This window comes from Haliotis rubra, unplaced genomic scaffold (genome assembly GCF_003918875.1).
Source record: "Haliotis rubra isolate DU_JTF1 unplaced genomic scaffold, ASM391887v1 Scf46, whole genome shotgun sequence".
Classification (NCBI taxonomy): Eukaryota; Metazoa; Mollusca; class Gastropoda; order Lepetellida; family Haliotidae; genus Haliotis; species Haliotis rubra.
Window position 1 is genome coordinate 616,715 of NW_025767146.1, and position 16,465 is coordinate 633,179.

Here is a 16,465-nt window from a genome sequence, read left to right on the forward strand (position 1 = left end):
ACTAGCATTAGTTGAAAAATTAAATATTAGAATTTGGGTAGCTGATGAGGGTATGTATAGACATATAGAAGAAAAGAAGGATAACCAGACATAGATTTATATACCTGACCTGAGGTGAATGATGGTGCTGGCACTTTAAGAAACATTATCAAACGATTTGGGATTCGTACAGGAGATATTTTCTACGACGATACTACATGTATTATATAAACACATGAAGCCTGAACACCTGTAACCTGTCTTCGTTAATTCCAGCCATTATCTCGGTACTGAGTTGTTGTAGTTAACGAGTTAAAGAGTAAAGAGAGACCCTTTTCTATGGTACAATTTCAATTTCGTCTTCGAAACCTTTTCGTTTACCATAATCTGCGTATCTTTTCAAACTGTATTAACGGTTGTTATTTCAATGAAAGAACAACCCAGAACCTCGATAATGCAAATAAAGGGATAATGCAAATAAGTGAGTGTGTTGGCTATGTATGCCGATGTAACAGTTCGTCAATGGTATGCTTCGGAGGTATCTTCCAATAAGACAATCCTCCCAAAAGACAGACCACCTCCCAAAAGAGTGCCCAAAAGACAGACTGCTTAAAACAACATGTACCTATCAAACAGATGAGACAAGGCACCGCAGTATTTTACATCACATGTCAGATAAAAGCACAGATAACACTTAGTTAGAAAGTCACTTGAACATCATCATTTTCTTCTTTCACCTTGCTCTTGGCATACAGGTAGCCATCTAGAAGGTTGATCGGAAAAAAGTCACGGGAAATCTTCAGCAATAAAAACATCCTGTTCTCCAGTTATTTGCAAAAACTAATTCAACAACATATAAAAGGGCTTATTGAGGACCAGCTTGGTATATTCATGAAATTGTTGATATTACTTTACGCTGACGATACTGTCATATTAGCTGAATCAAGTGATGGATTGCAAAAAAACTTTGAATGTGTTTGACCAGTATTGTAAAGAATGGAAACAGTGTGTGAATTTAGATGTCTGTGATGAACTTCATTTTTTATTATACTATCCACCACTAAATCAATTTCTTCCCCAATATTTCTGTAAACATCGTACTATTGAAAAATTTGTTTATCTAATGAAATGTGATTATTCACCACATAACTCTAAAGTTGCCAATTTTATCAAAACTGGACTTTGCTCAATGTTATAATATGTATCAATATGCTGTATGTTCTGTGTCACTATATGTGATTTTTTAGAATAAAATTTCGGTTCTATTCTGTTCTGTTCAGTGAAAGGATAAGTAATATGTTTTGAGAAGAGCACAGGAGATAGGAGTGTGCTGTTACCATACTCTGTAGTGACTCTGGGTCAGCTCATTAATTAAATAGGGGTGGACAGCATGGCTCAGCTAATTAGTGTACCCACTGACTGTCTTTTGGGAGTGAACCGTTTCGGAAAACTATGATGCGCGATTAATCCAAGCTGTATATTTCTAAATTTGTAATACATTTGGAATCAGCAATTGTGTGTGAAAGATTTTGCTAATTTTAAATCATACTTCCGTGTTTATCAGTATTTATCAGTTGGCTCGATTCCACTGCAGCTCAAATTCTTTAATAGTATCTGGAAACCGGTATATACATGTACAATAATACTCCCCGAGGTCTCATATGTCACATGACCTACATGGAGCATGACTGTTATTCCCTGTCAGTTTGTAACGCATTATACTATGGTAACCTTAACGACTTTCCAGAACTGTTACAGTCTGCCCTACATTACCAAAGTTTGATGTTCTGAGGGCAAAACGGTACATATCGTTAATTGGAAGTACAACCAATTTAGTGTATTAGCTATTGACTCATTGGACGGCGATAAGGCTAGGTTCACCAGTAATTATTACACCATGGGTCGTTAGCCTACACAAGTACTGACTAGGGAATACAGGCAGTATAGCTCGGGGATGCTGCAGGTGTACACCCCCGGGGTTAGGATGTTTTCCTAGGTTCAAGGTATGACGCGTGGATGTTCTCAGCTGGAAACTACGTGTGGGTGGCCTGATGGTTAAAGTGTTCGATGTCCTGTCGATGAGGTTCGAATGTCTATTGAACCATGAGTAGTGTTGTATGTAAATACAGTTTCTGTAGAAGGAATGATCAGAGTGCGGCGTTAAAAGAACAATAACCACTATCTGAGTTTGTAATTTATTTCGTGACGAAAGGGCGGAACAGTCATCTTAATTGCCGCATTTCGCTTAATGACTGAGTTTGGTTTTACGCCACGCATTTCCAGCAACATCATGGCAGGGGACACCACAAATGGGCATTTGCCCATGTGGGGATTCGAGGTCTTCGGCGTGACGAGCCAACGCTTTAACCATTAGCTACCCCACCGCCCCCATTTCGCTTAGAACAGCATTTAAGTGAGTGAGTTTAGTTTTACGCTGCACTTAGTAATATCCCAGCTATATGGCGTCGGTCTGTAAATAATCAAGTCTGGACCAGACGGTCCAGTGATCAACAGCATGAGTGTCGATTTACGCAATTGGGATACGGTGACATGTTGTCAACTAAGTCAGAGAGCCTGACCACCCGATCCCGTTAGTCGCCTCTTACGACAAGCGATCAAGTTAACCCGGATCTTCACAGGTAATCACCATTATGCTTTCTTTTATTAGATTCTATTGCCGCTGTAGCTATAAACATTTTGTAAGATACATCAAGTAATGACATTGGCCTCCATTTTGTCAAATGTTGTTTAGATTCACCTGATTTAAGGAAGCAAGAAATAAGCTCTGTTTTGACATGTTGAAAAACCCTCACACTTGAGGTGGAGGAAAGCAGAAAGTGACTCACGTCTTAGCTGTTTATCGTAATGGTGAAACCCGCGGTACTGATGAAGCAGGAACATGATCTGGGTGAAGCGGATTCGAACTCATTGTCACAGATTGGACTTCATGTTAAAATATTAAAATCACGTAGTACTTTATACTTCCCCTAATTAAATATATAGGCCATGTCAAGCGTATAGTAATAACATAAGCCCTGGCTAATAATATGATTCTGGCAGACTTAGAAACATATTTAGAGCGAATCTGGGATTTAAACCGCGATCATAACACACAAAGGGACGCAACTCTACATGCTGGACTGCTGCGACATACAGCCCACGGGACCCCCATGCTCACACATATGTAATAATAGTCCCTGAACCCAGAACCATATTATTTTCCCTACTGTCTAGCCCTCCATGCAGTGCTAAAACATTAATTAAATGAAGAAAGTCTAGATTCCGAATCTCTGGTCTCCCTTGGGCTTCTTTTCAATTTAAATGGGTTTATTTGTTACAATCTAAATGATATATTCCGAGACTAAGCGTTAGTCTAATGTTATAACTTCACCCAACGTCATGGCGACAGCTTGATAATCAATTTCCTAAATTGTTTTAAAAATTAAAATAACATATATCTGAAGTACATCGGTTTGTCATCTGAAAACAAACACGATCATGAAAACTTGAATCGTTATGGTCCATTGATGCTTAATCCCAGCGTTTGTTTGTCTGAATTATATAAGAAGAGAGGAATGCACAACTGTTGCAATGGTCTAGCACTGATAATGGCGGGAGTTTACACTGGAGTGTTATTTCAGACAAAGGAAAGCATGTCCTGTTTGACGCTAACTTCTCACAATGACATGTCGGAGTTGTACATTTCAAAGGAAGCAGACGTAAAAATGTTGTTTAGACGCAGGCCGAAATGGACTAATGCTGTTTCTTTGATCATATGTGTCTGATTAAATTTGTAACGAGCATCTCAAGGCAGAGGATTAGATTGCCATCTTGCTACTTACAGCCTATACCATCCCTCACCCCCGCGAAGCATCTGTCTACGGTTTTCATCCGACAAGAAACCGGGCGGATATATTCCGCGGCACAACTAAACACCCCTTTGAACGTAATAGACTCGTCCAAAACGATTAAGTTACAGTTCGGAAGCAGCATCGAATGTCGTCTGCTTCTACGATCGCAGACGAGTTCCGGGTTTTGGTCTCTGCTCAGATGCATGGAGAGAAAATTACGATCCAGTTCAACAGAACAGCTGCGAATTTGGACGGAAGGTCTGCCGCATAGGATTTCCATCAACAAAGAAAGAAGTTGTTACATCGGATTGGAATTATAGTGCTCAAGTTTTCTTGCCACATTTCTTGTGAAGATAAGCAGGTATGTTGATGTGTGTGTATCCTCCGTGTTTACTTTGTGTCGGGTCATTGAAGTACTAAAGTAGACAAGTCTGTCTCTGTTTCCTCCTCTCCTCAACTTTGAAAATATGTCCGTGCTTGTAATTAACTAAGTATTAATCATATCACAAACACGTATCATGAATATGCTTCATAATGATGATATAAGCAACTGGATAGGCTAGTATCAACTTTACTTTTCCCACAAGAGACTTTTGTTTGGACGAAAAACAACTTCCTTTGTTTACTCATGATGAATATTATTCTCGCTGCACAAAATCGTGTATCTTTAAATCCATATGAGTCATATTTCAAATTGTGGACTTGTCGAAATGTTTCCCGTACAGACTCTGAGCTTATTTGTTATAAAACAGTCACCCCCATTTAAATCTATATCAAAACCTCCATCTCATTTCTAGTAGCCTGTACGTAGCCTCTTCAGCTAAAAATATTATGCATAACCTTATTTCGGGGACTATATTATCTGTGTCTCCTGCATTGCCTTCATATTTTCTGGAAGTATGAGTAAATTTTGACTCATTAGTACTAGCAGACAGTCCAATTTGAAATAGGTCACACTCGGAAATTAACCCCTTCAAGCATCGTCAAGAAGTGTTCATCTAGCTGCAAGAACTGTTCTTGATAAACAAGCCCTAGATTAAGTCAAATTGGGGATGACTTGGCAAGATGCCAACGATTTGTCACGTCATTCCTTCCAAAACTTTCGCAGAGGTTTTTGTAAGGCAGTTTTATCTCCGTTCGTAGATATCACCACCTCTCCAGAGACACTTCAGGTCAACATCACTTACTGTAAGATAAACAAAGAACATCTCTTTGCTGCTCATTCAGTATTTACACGGGAAATACAGCAAGGCGGTCATGTATGGTTTCCCCGATGTCTTTGCTACACAAAATTGCCGTTGTGATAAGCTGCGTTGGCTGTGTGGGTTAGATGGCTGACTCTGAGAGTGTTGGTTCGAATCCCGAATGGGACCCAACCCAACTAAAATACTAGAACATGCACTTTACCGACAAGTGTAATCCCAAATATGAAATATGTTACGTTGTGATATCTTATTTAGTAATTAACATTGTTGTAATGGTAGCCTGTGTGTGTAAAATCAGCATTACTCTTGACGTCATGTAAAACATCGTCATTATCGCCGTCGTTTGTGTGATTTTGCTTTATATTTGTTAGGGGCGGTGGGGTAGCCTGGTGGTTAAAGCGTTCGCGCGTCACGCCGAAAACCCGGGTTCGAATCCCCACATGGGCACAATGTGTGAAGCCCATTTTTTCTGGTGTCCCCCGCCGTGATATTGCTAAAAGCGGCGTAAAACCATACTCACTCACTCACTTTATATTTGTTTGTTGTTAAACGCTACACGTATCAGTATTCCAACCATATGGCAACAGTCTGTAAGTAATCTGGACTAGACAATCTAGTGATTGACCTCATCAGCATCGATCAACGGTCCAATTGGTTACGTTGACATGCATCAACCAAGCCAGCGGGCCTGAACATCCGATCTCGTCAGTCGTCCTGGGTTCAAATCCTCGATTCATTCCGATTAAGAACCTTGCTGTTGCAACACCAAACCTGCTAAAGAGTTTGATTAATAGATTCACATACGAAGTGCGTCACTTTTAGCTTCAATTTCTCATTTGATAACCAAGGTAAAAATCCACAATGAGTGGATCCTATGAGAAGCAAGGGATATCACCCTGTACAGCATGATCTGACCTCACGAACTAAGTGGCCGCCGATCCCCGTGAATATACTAAGGAAGGGGTCTTAGAAGGGACCAATGTCATTCATCAGTTTAACTAGTTATTCTTTTGCATAATTGTCCAAAACCCCACTTCTTTGAGTGGCATTTAGAGGTTGGTGTGATGAACAACGAGGAGAGTTCTATTGATATACACCTTCTTTAATATAATATGAGCGACGTTTCGGTGTAGCTACTAACACCGTTATCAAGCAAGTAGCTACACCGAAACCACACTTGCTTGATAACGGTGATAGTAGCTACACCGAAACGTCGCTCATATTATATTAAAGAAGGTGTATATCCACAGAACTCTTCCTCGTTGTCCAAAAAAACCCGGCTGATAACCCATCATAATCTTTTCTTGAGCTGAAATATATAAATCACAATTATGTTTGGCGAAAGGCGAATGAAGGAAAGAAAACATAAAAACGACGCACTGGGGATGATGAAGATGTGCTGTGTCTCTCTGCTTACTTCGTCATTGTTTTTGCATATTAAAGATTACATAAAAACGCGGTCATGAGACACCATGCCGATATATGATACAGCTTTCTTACATCGTAAACCATGTACATAAAAACACTTCTTCTATTATCAACAACGGGTAAACTGCCTCAATGCACGTTTTCGTACCACCATCAAATACCATTAAAGAAACGTATGGCTATAAGCAAACAAGATGTCAACCAAGTCTATTTATCATTGTTTCATATTTCACAAGGTACTGATAATCTACTCGTGTCAGCGTTTATATAACCAACGCGGGGATGATTTACGTCATACAATTTTTGTTATTAATGAGTTATCTACCCCTGTTTATCAGAGCTCCGTAGCAGTGCCGGGCCACTGCTTGAGCAGGTAACTCACACGTCTGTAATGACTGCCTGCTTTGTCTGTATGGAGAACTCTCTGTTTCACCTTTCTTCGCCGATAGTATCATGCCTTGCAGAACGCCATACACCGTCATTAGGTATGTAGGCATTAATCTTCAACGACGCATCTCAAACAGAGTTTAAGTTTCTTGTAGACTTGGCAGACTTGAATTGCAGCACTGGGTTTGAGGTTATCTTGAAACGCAGATTACAGGAGCGCTGGATCAGTGTTGTTTATCGCCTCGTTGTCGTATTTATGTCCTCGTTCTGAAATACCGTGATTGAGGAATGTGTTACCTTCCATGTCGAGGTCTCGGGCAATTTTATTGAGATGCTTGCTTCTGATATCCTGTGGAATTAAACGCCAGACTCATAGATTTCATATTATGATATTTATTGTAGAATGGAACGGGTTTCTGTTGGCACAGGCGGATCCAGAGGGGTTGGGGTTGTGGGGGTTGGGGTTGTGTGTGCAGGGTTGCGCGCTGCCCCTTTGTCCTTTTGACCTTAAAGTTTATGAAATGACCATTAAAACGGGTGAAAATTAAGTGTGCAAACCCCCTCCTTTCTCAAGAGTGAGCACCCACCTTTCTCAAAAAGCTGTATCCGCCCCTGTTTTTAAATCCATCATTTTCGAGAACCGATCATTATTTCGAAAATAAATATTTATAGCATATATACTGATGAGGTTCTTACTAGAACGTGGACCACCTCGGTATTCTTGTTCCCTGTCTGGTGGATTAAACACGGACTGGTCTCCTCGGAGTGTCTGAATATCTCAGTACGCTAGCTCTATAACCGGCATAAGTTTGTACAAGGTCAAACACACACAGGTACATACGCACGCACGCGCGAACATACGATAAAGTCTTCATCAGTAATATAGCGTAATATCGTCGCTTTGTATGTCCCGAAATTCGGGTAACTCGATAAGTTTTAGATGACCCCCTGTGTTTTACAGTGCATTAGGAACTATGTTGCTTTCCGTGTTGTCTATTCAAAGATATAACATTTTATGGAATGAAAAATCCTTCCGAGAATTAGTGGAATATGTGCACACATATTGATAGACTGAGGCTGGTTATATTTTAGATACAGTTGCCAGCTGCAACATGTATTTCAACGTGAGCTGCTGTGTGTTGGATTCATGTGAACAACTGTTGCTGGAAATTGTCTTCACGATGTCTAAATAATATGATGTATGTCCACGGTGAGAGCCCTGTAACAGCTGTTGCAGTTGTACATCAATGGGATCCATGTTTATGACCAGGAAAATGTTTAATGTCCGTAATCAAATTCTGCTGCTTGAATATTATTGCAATAAGCAGGTGCTCGTGAATATCACATGCCCAGAATACAAGCGCTGTCCCCTGTGTCACCCCAACGACTGATGGCCAACTCTTGATATATCTGATGACATGTTCATGATGATCACGATCTTGTTTATCGACATGTGATTAGATGCCAATATTACTGTGTGATATCATGCCAATATACCATAGGATTTCTGTCTGTGATGTTATGATAATTATCATTTAGGCTATGGTGTCCTGTACAGAAATATACGTCATCTTTGAGAGAAGGATATATCTGTTATATAGATATATGCCAAACTTATCTATTAAACTTCACTGTCCATATCGCATACGATATCATGCCCTTCCTGCAGAATGGATACCCTTGGAATATTAGCGTGGAAGAACTTAGCGACAGCTACCTGTACAGATGATGTTTTGCTCCCAAGTTACATAGGATATTGGAGGTTTTCTGCTTGTCACTGTCCCAGATTCGAGTTTCACAAAGTGGCTGCGATATGCCTCGACACAGCTAGTCTGTCTCACAGTCCCTGATCCACTTTATTTCCCCTACAGCTTAGCCTTCCCTGCAGTGCTAAAGCCCTAAATGAAGCAAGTCTAGATTTCCCCAGGTTCAGGATCTCTGGTCTCCCTGGGGCTCCTTTTTAATTTATAATAGGTTTGTTTGTTACTATCAAAATTATATCTATTCAGAGACTAAGCATTAGTCTACTTGTCAAAATATACTCCTCACAAAAAGTTAAGCAACAAGTATTTTTTTCCACATATTTTCTTCATGGGTATATGAAGTTATTACTTGGCATATAAGCCATGCAGGAGAACCCTTTACGATTGATGAACTTAAAGCATTTCCCATATTGTTTTTCTGATAACATTGTTAGCACCGCCTGAACGCAATCACCCTCAAAACTCACATGCAAAATGCATGGAAAACATGTGCTATACACGTCGCACATGCGTTCTGATTGCGTTAAAACTGCCAGCAACGACAAATTGTTGACAGTAACATTTGAGAAATGGCTAGGCGTCACTTGACACCAATTGAAGTTGCTCAAATTGTTGGAATGGTGCAGGGGGGTCAGACCCAGAGTGCTGTTGCCAACCATTTCAATGTTCATCGAAGCGTAATATCCAGAGCGATCACTCGTCACCAACAGACCGGATTGATGACTGAGAGACCACGCTCAGGTCGTCCAAGGGTGACAACTCCCAGAGAGGACCGATACTTGGCCACCCTAGCCCGGCGGAACAGGTTCACCACAGCCAGATCTCTCCAGAATGACCTCCAGAGAGTTGCTGGGAACAGAATCTCCACACAGACAGTGAGGAACAGACTCCATGCTGAAGGTCTCAGGTCCCGAAGACCAGTGCAACGTATCCCACTGCCTGCACACCATCGTCAACAGAGACTGAATTGGGCTAACCAACGACGTAACTGGAGAGTCAATCGCTGGCGTAATGTTCTCTTCACAGATGAGTCAAGATTCTGTCTGGACTTCAATGATGGTAGGGCTCGTGTGTGGAGAAACCGTAACGAACGATACGCCAACTGTACGATTGCTGAACATGATCAGTATGGAGGTGGGAGTTTGATGATCTGGGCAGGAATCCAAGTTGGACGACGAACTGATCTTGTGGTCATCAGACGAGGTACCATGACAGGTGTGAGGTACCGAGACGAAATTGTCACACCTGTGATCATTCCGTGGGCTCAGCAAGCAGGTCCTAACTTCATCTTCATGGATGACAATGCCCGTCCACATCGAGCAAGAGTTGTCACTGATGTTCTTCAGACCAACAACATCACCCATATGGACTGGCCTGCAAGGTCTCCTGACCTGAATCCTATTGAACATGCTTGGGACATCCACGGAAGGCGTGTGTACGGCCTCCACGTTCGTCCTCAGACTCTGGATCAGCTTGAACAGGCATTGCGGAGAGAATGGCAGAACATTCCACAACAGACTCTAGACAGACTCATCTGGTCAATGCCTAGACGTCTTGAAGCGTGTATTCAGGTCAATGGTGGCCATACACGTTATTAAACTTTGGATCAGTGCTGAAAACTGACAGTAAAAGTGTTTTCAGACATTTTCATACCCTGATGCAACACATTTTGCACGGCTTTTTCAGTGACACTGTTTTTGATGATTTGCAAGTCAGTTATTGTTCAATGAATTTTGATTTCTTTGTTGGAAAAGTGTGTGGATATGCTTTATCTTTGTTATGTTTGATTCAGTTGTAATGATCATGAGTAAAGGCATATGTACTGACCAAAAATACACTTGTTGCTTAATTTTTTGTGAGGAGTATATGTTGCTCCCAGTCAGTGGGGTGTATTTAACCAATGAGTAGACTTTGGGAAATAATTCAGCATTATTCGTTTTAATTAAAACTGTATAAAAAGCTGTTTCATGTGAAACTCACAACAGGAGTAAACGTAGTCTGTCTCAGACACCCCAAAAATAAGCAATGTTCTGGGCTCCATTTGGATTCGCTTTGTGTATGTCTCTCTCTTTGTCTGTCTACCCCCATCTCTCACTTATATTATTTTGAAATAACATAACTTTATATAAATCTAGGGTAGAAAATAGGTTAGAATTAGTGAGAAGTGGCGCTTTTGTGCATTATTCACGACAAGTTCCACTCTTGCATTCTATCGGTTAATTGCAGGATCTGTATAGAAGTACAGGTACACATATAGCTGGTGTTATGAGAAAGTCAAGGTATATATTCTTCTTGCGTAAGTTTTCATGCGTAAGTGTTCACAAGCAAGCCAACGTAATTGTGAAATAGACAAATGTGCTTGTTTTGCCCATGTATGCATTGAGAAGTTGGAAGTTGTATCCATTCCATAACTATGCTTGTTCCCACGATATGACCTTTTCATAAGTTTATACCAACTGGAATTCAGGCCAGACACCCATTAATGGTATCAGTATATGTCGACATATAGCAACAACTTCCTTGCGTTAGCACCAAACGTCTATAGTGCTGGGATTTACGTTCTTCCAGGTCTGAGGTCTCATCACTGCTGCTTCGTAAACATCGTCTTATGGTCCCTCATAAACATTTATGTATCAAGGTCCTGAGGCCGAGATTTTTATCGCCATCACGGGGCGCCCTCTGTGCTTAATGGCTTATCGTGAATCTCAAGGGAGATAATCGCAGCTTCCTGTTGCGCTATAGCGAGGCGCTGTCTTATCCCGTGTGGTATCTTGTCTGTTTCAACTCAGCCATGTTGTTGAGTGTGCGTTTCTGCTAATTAGTAACTTGAGACCGGCCACTGAAGCAAAGTTCAAACTGTCTTGTTACTTTATCCTGAGTTTAGCCATTCATGAAAATGGAGGTCCCTAGTTTGTAAGACGGTGTGTAGAATTCTTGTCACAAAATGGACAGTCTGCATACGCGGAATATCTGCATTTAATTTAATAATAAATCTGGATTTTTAGGGGAAGTGCGCAACCAAATATATTGTGTAACTGAAGAACAAATAGCCTAGTGCGTTTGCTTATCATGTCGAAGATCCGGCGTAGTGGTGAAGCCCATTTCTGGTGTCCCCCGCCGTGATATTGCTTGAATATTGCTTAAAACGGCGAAAAGCCATACTCAGTCAGTCGAAGATCCGGATTCGATTCCCCACATAGGTACATTGTATTAAGCCCATTTCTTGTGTCCCCCTCTATTGATGTAAACTAAATCCACCCACTCATCCATAGGTGGAGGCGGAGAGCAGCTGGACGAGTGCACTTAAGGAGTCTTGAAGCACAAGGAGCCCATGTGGTATATATTGCTGAAAGCGGCGTAAAAGTAAACTCACTCACTCGGCAATATTCCAGATGTATGACAAACTATCCAGTGATTGATATTATGAGCAATGGCCCACGTGGGCAGGTAATGTCTGTGACGGGCCGAGCCACCCGATCCATAAAACCGCCCATTTTGACCATTACAGGTCGGTGGGGACTTTTTCTAACACGAGGCTTTTCCAAATAATAGTCAGTCTTGAAGGACTTCGCCCAAAAAGCGAGTGAGACCATTCGTGGCATTGGCTGCAGACATACATGTCAATAGTTTCCACTATGGGAATACATGTAGTTTACGAACATGCGCAGTGTAGGTAATTACGATCATAAGAATTCTCAGACGTACAAGTAGACCATTCATTTACGTGCTGCGTAGAAAGACTGACGCCTAGTGATGGAGAGTACACAACCTTCTCCACATCATATGGCTTCAATAGGATGGCGATTGATGTCTACCCTGTGGGTATCTAAGGTCAAGCGGCAAACGTCTGGGGGAGGTCGTCACGCTTATCAGTAGGACGCTAATTGAGAGATAACAGACATTCACTTTGATGCGCATGTCAGATCGCCATTGCCGAGTCGACAGCTGTGATTCGTTATCACTCGCCCAAGTTTATCAGTGTACTTATTATCCACGAGCTAGTTGCCGTGAATGTAATTGGCTCTTCGTTACTAAGGGGTTGGAGTGTTTCTAAGGTATGATTCCGTCGAAATATGCCGTCCAAATTATGGACTTGAAGTCTTCATTAAAGTCTCTCACATCCTGAAGCCACTTTTTTCGAAACAACATTTTTCGAATGATCCCGAGCAAGTCGAGGTACTTGCTTTATCAAGTCCAGACATCTGAACATACAAACATTCACTGGGCTCTTGTATATGTTATGTATTAAATATAATCATGACTGTGTTTTCAGGACAGTTAGTCTCTCTTTCTTGTTGATAGTTCTAGTTCTGAACGATTCACAAGAAAGCCTTTCTCAAATGTCTTTTGGATTACGGGAAGAGTTGGTACTTAGTATCCCGCGCTTTTTTCGTGCATACAGCTGAACGTTCGTCAGATACCAATTGTTGGGGATACAAGTACACGTGTTTCCATTGATAAATCGTGATTGTGATTAGGTACAAAATCAGAAAACATTTTCAAATAATGTTAAGTCTGACATTGTAAACGTGCGCATGACATTTGTTTTGTATGTACTGAAAGAATTATCGTGATACACAACCAGTTTGTCCTCGTCTTTTTGACCGCTGGGTTACCTGTTCCGCCAACAGAGGGATGCCTGTAGTCTGCCATACAGTCCCTGAAACAAACATATCCAAGAAAGCCCATTCATGTCTAGATTAGGGGCCATTCATAATTTATGGGTGGGGTGGGGGGGGTGATGATTTTATGGAGAAACATGTACAATGTGAATGCCATCCCCCCAAAAAACTCATGTACAAAATAAGTGACCCCCCTGCATGTGATGTACAAAATCAATGACCCCCGTCCCCTTCCCATAATTTCTAAGCATAATTTGAAACATATTAATATGTACAAAATTGCTGACCCCCTAGCTCCCCACAACAAAATAGGTGCCCCTTAAAAATCATCATCACCGGCCCCCTAGCCATAACTTTGAACGGTCCCTTATGTGGCAAGTCTAGATTTCCACAGTTTCAGGAAATAAAATACCTGTATATTTTATTATTAAACTTTAGGAACTGTTTCTTTCTGTAAACTACGTTCATTTCAGAGACTAGATGTTAGTCCAGGATGCCTGATGTAAGCCGACTGTGTGATTGTACCATCGTCTTCAGTTATGCATCTATGTCAAGACAGGTCATCACGACATAGTCCTGATTAGGCACAATCCCATTGACTCACTTTCCGTACCGATCCTAGGCGTTCTCCTGCACAAGTAGCATGTGCTTGCCGCGGTGCTACCGTTGTAAACGTAAACCACCCCCGGGGGTTGGTGAATATGCCTCATCTCTGTATGTGTGGGTTATGATATTATTGGAGAACGTCGAGAGGGACGAGGTACTACATGCAGCGTCATCGTAGTAACGCTTAAGTGTATCACTGTAGTGCGTAGTAGTGGGCTATATAATTGGATGGTCACGTTTAACTTACTTTGTATCCCAGTCTCACTGAGCCTTGGTTGGATCAAATCCAAGACAATCTAGACAATCTAGACAGGAGCCTGCAGTCAACGTACACTTTCATTCGTGACCAACACGTGCAAGCTGAAAAGCGACTCGTGCGCTTTTCGTGGCCATTTTATGACTGAGTTTAAACTGGCGTGGCTGAAAGAGTGTGGTGAACTCGCTGAACTACTCCCAGCCTTTATTGTAGATGCTATTTAAAACAAATCGGACTTCAGTTAATGTAAAGTATGAGTGAACACAGTTAACATTATCTTGGGGTTATTGTTTTAATATGCATATTAAATAAAAAAAAGGTTTCTTGACACTCCAGGTCATACACAGATTGAAGGTAACTATCACGGGCTATAGTTCGGCGCGGTGGCCGTTTTCTCGATTTTTGGAGGGTCCGTTTTCGCTGGGGTCCGTTTTCTCCGTATCCCAATATCACTGGTCCGAGTTGCACGCGCATTTATAATCTAAGGATTTACAATACCTTAAATACTTTTGAGAAAACATGACGGAACCGTGTCGCGATATTAAATGATCGATTTCAATATTGTTTGCGTTTGTGGAGGTATGATCGAAATAAACCCCCTCAACTGCCATACTGTGTATGCAATCTGTGCCACCGCTATTCGCGTTTTCAGCTCGATAAGCAGTTCATTAAAATACATATATCAATAGTAATAACTCCACAGACTGCATATTGAATAACTTTTTTTCACAAAAACAACGGCACGAAACCAGTGACATCTTTCCGAGCAATAATCTTCACATATACAGATATATATATATGTCAGTATCTTGGTGGGCGTGGCATAAGATATTTTTTTGAAAACATAACATTTGCTGATCAAATGCTGCGGTACTCTGCTGATCAAATGCTGCGGAATTCTTGTAATGTACTTATGACACACAAAACCATTATGGCAACTTCGAAGCTGATCATCTGAAAGCATTAGCAGGAACTATCGGAAAGTCCCAGATCCATACCACTTGATTCACTTTAATCGCATTAAAACTTACTACATGCGTAGGCGGTTGTAGGCTACTGTGGATTACTGTGAGCTATTGTAGGTTATTGTAATGAGTGAGTGAGTATGGTTTTGACGCCACATTTAGCAATATTCCAGCAATATCACGGCGGGGGACACCAGAAATGGGCTTTACACATTGTACCCATGTGGGGAATCGTACCCGGGCCTTCGGCGTGCGTAACGAGCGAACGCTTTAACCACTAGGCTATCCCACCGCCTCGTGAGGTGAGGTGAGGTGAAATTGGGTTTAACGTCGCGTGTTTTGCCCGTGTATGTGTATGTGCGGCTGCTTGTACTAGCCCAGACTTAAGCTGGTTTTATAGTGCTAGCCATGCCGCAGTGAAGCATGAATACCCCACTCAGACACATTATACTGACTCCGAGCCGACCAGTCCTTGTTGTACCCATTAATGCCAAGCGCCAGGCAGGGGCCAACAAGTACCATATTTTAACGTCTTTTGGTATGACGCGTTCGGGGATCGAACCCACGACCTTCCGTTGCCGGCGGACGCTCTAACCACTACACCACGGAGGCGCCTCGTAGGTTATTGTAGATCACTATGGGTTACTGGAGGCAACTGTAACCACATCCTGGTCAGAACTCCTGAGTCCTAGTTTGGAACACAGACTATTCATCGAAAAGAAGAATTACTCTCACATCCTCGAGAATGTTTGAGGATTCGGTAGATCTAAGCTTTTCAAAGCGGATGACGTTACAGCTGTACACCAGCCACTGTCAAGGTGTATCCTGTGTACAACACCCGGATAGCTGGTACGATATTGTTCTCAAGATATTGTGTCCTGTTCAGTCGAAACACTTCTTCGTGCTTTTGACTGACGAGAGGTTTGACGGAAGGCAACTGGTTGTCGATCTTTTGTGTTTTAATTCCGGCTATCCTTCCGTTTTATTGTCTTGGAGAGAATTTACCACGCGAGGAAAGTTACCAGATCATTTTCAATACGGAATATACAGTTTTATTTTTAACCCAAGGTCATTCTATGACGGTGTCTTCCGATAATTATGATTAAACCATTGTGATTACGTCACGTCATTGTCTCGCGGTTGATTCGGAGCCAGCGATTCAGTGGGTATTCTGACAGTTCAGTTTAGAGAATTACCCCCAAGGTCTTTATGACAATTTGGAGAAACGTTTTGTTCAACCCCAAAATGCTTTACGTCAGAGAAACCACTCGAATATGTTGGTTCCAGGAGTAGACTGAAGAGGAGCTATTAATTTAGGGTAGTGAAACCTGAGGCCCCTTTGAGTACATTGTGGTTTGCCTATTTCTGGAGCCCCCGCGGTGATATTGTTGGAATATTTCGAT

At 41.6% G+C, this 16,465-nt stretch overlaps 1 protein-coding gene across 2 annotated transcripts in view; it reads left to right on the top strand.

The window, feature by feature from the left end:
* The window catches only part of LOC124290198 (myosin light chain kinase, smooth muscle-like), a 105,265-nt gene that overhangs the window by 8,762 nt on the left and 80,038 nt on the right, over nucleotides 1-16,465 (top strand). The window contains exon 1 of one of the 2 annotated variants that reach the window (XM_046726899.1): nucleotides 3,998-4,191. The exons of the other annotated variant lie outside the window; for it this stretch is intronic. The gene's annotated coding sequence lies outside the window, so the exon portion shown is untranslated. Of the gene's footprint in view, nucleotides 1-3,997; nucleotides 4,192-16,465 lie in introns of those variants that run through there. 2 annotated transcript variants of the gene reach the window in all.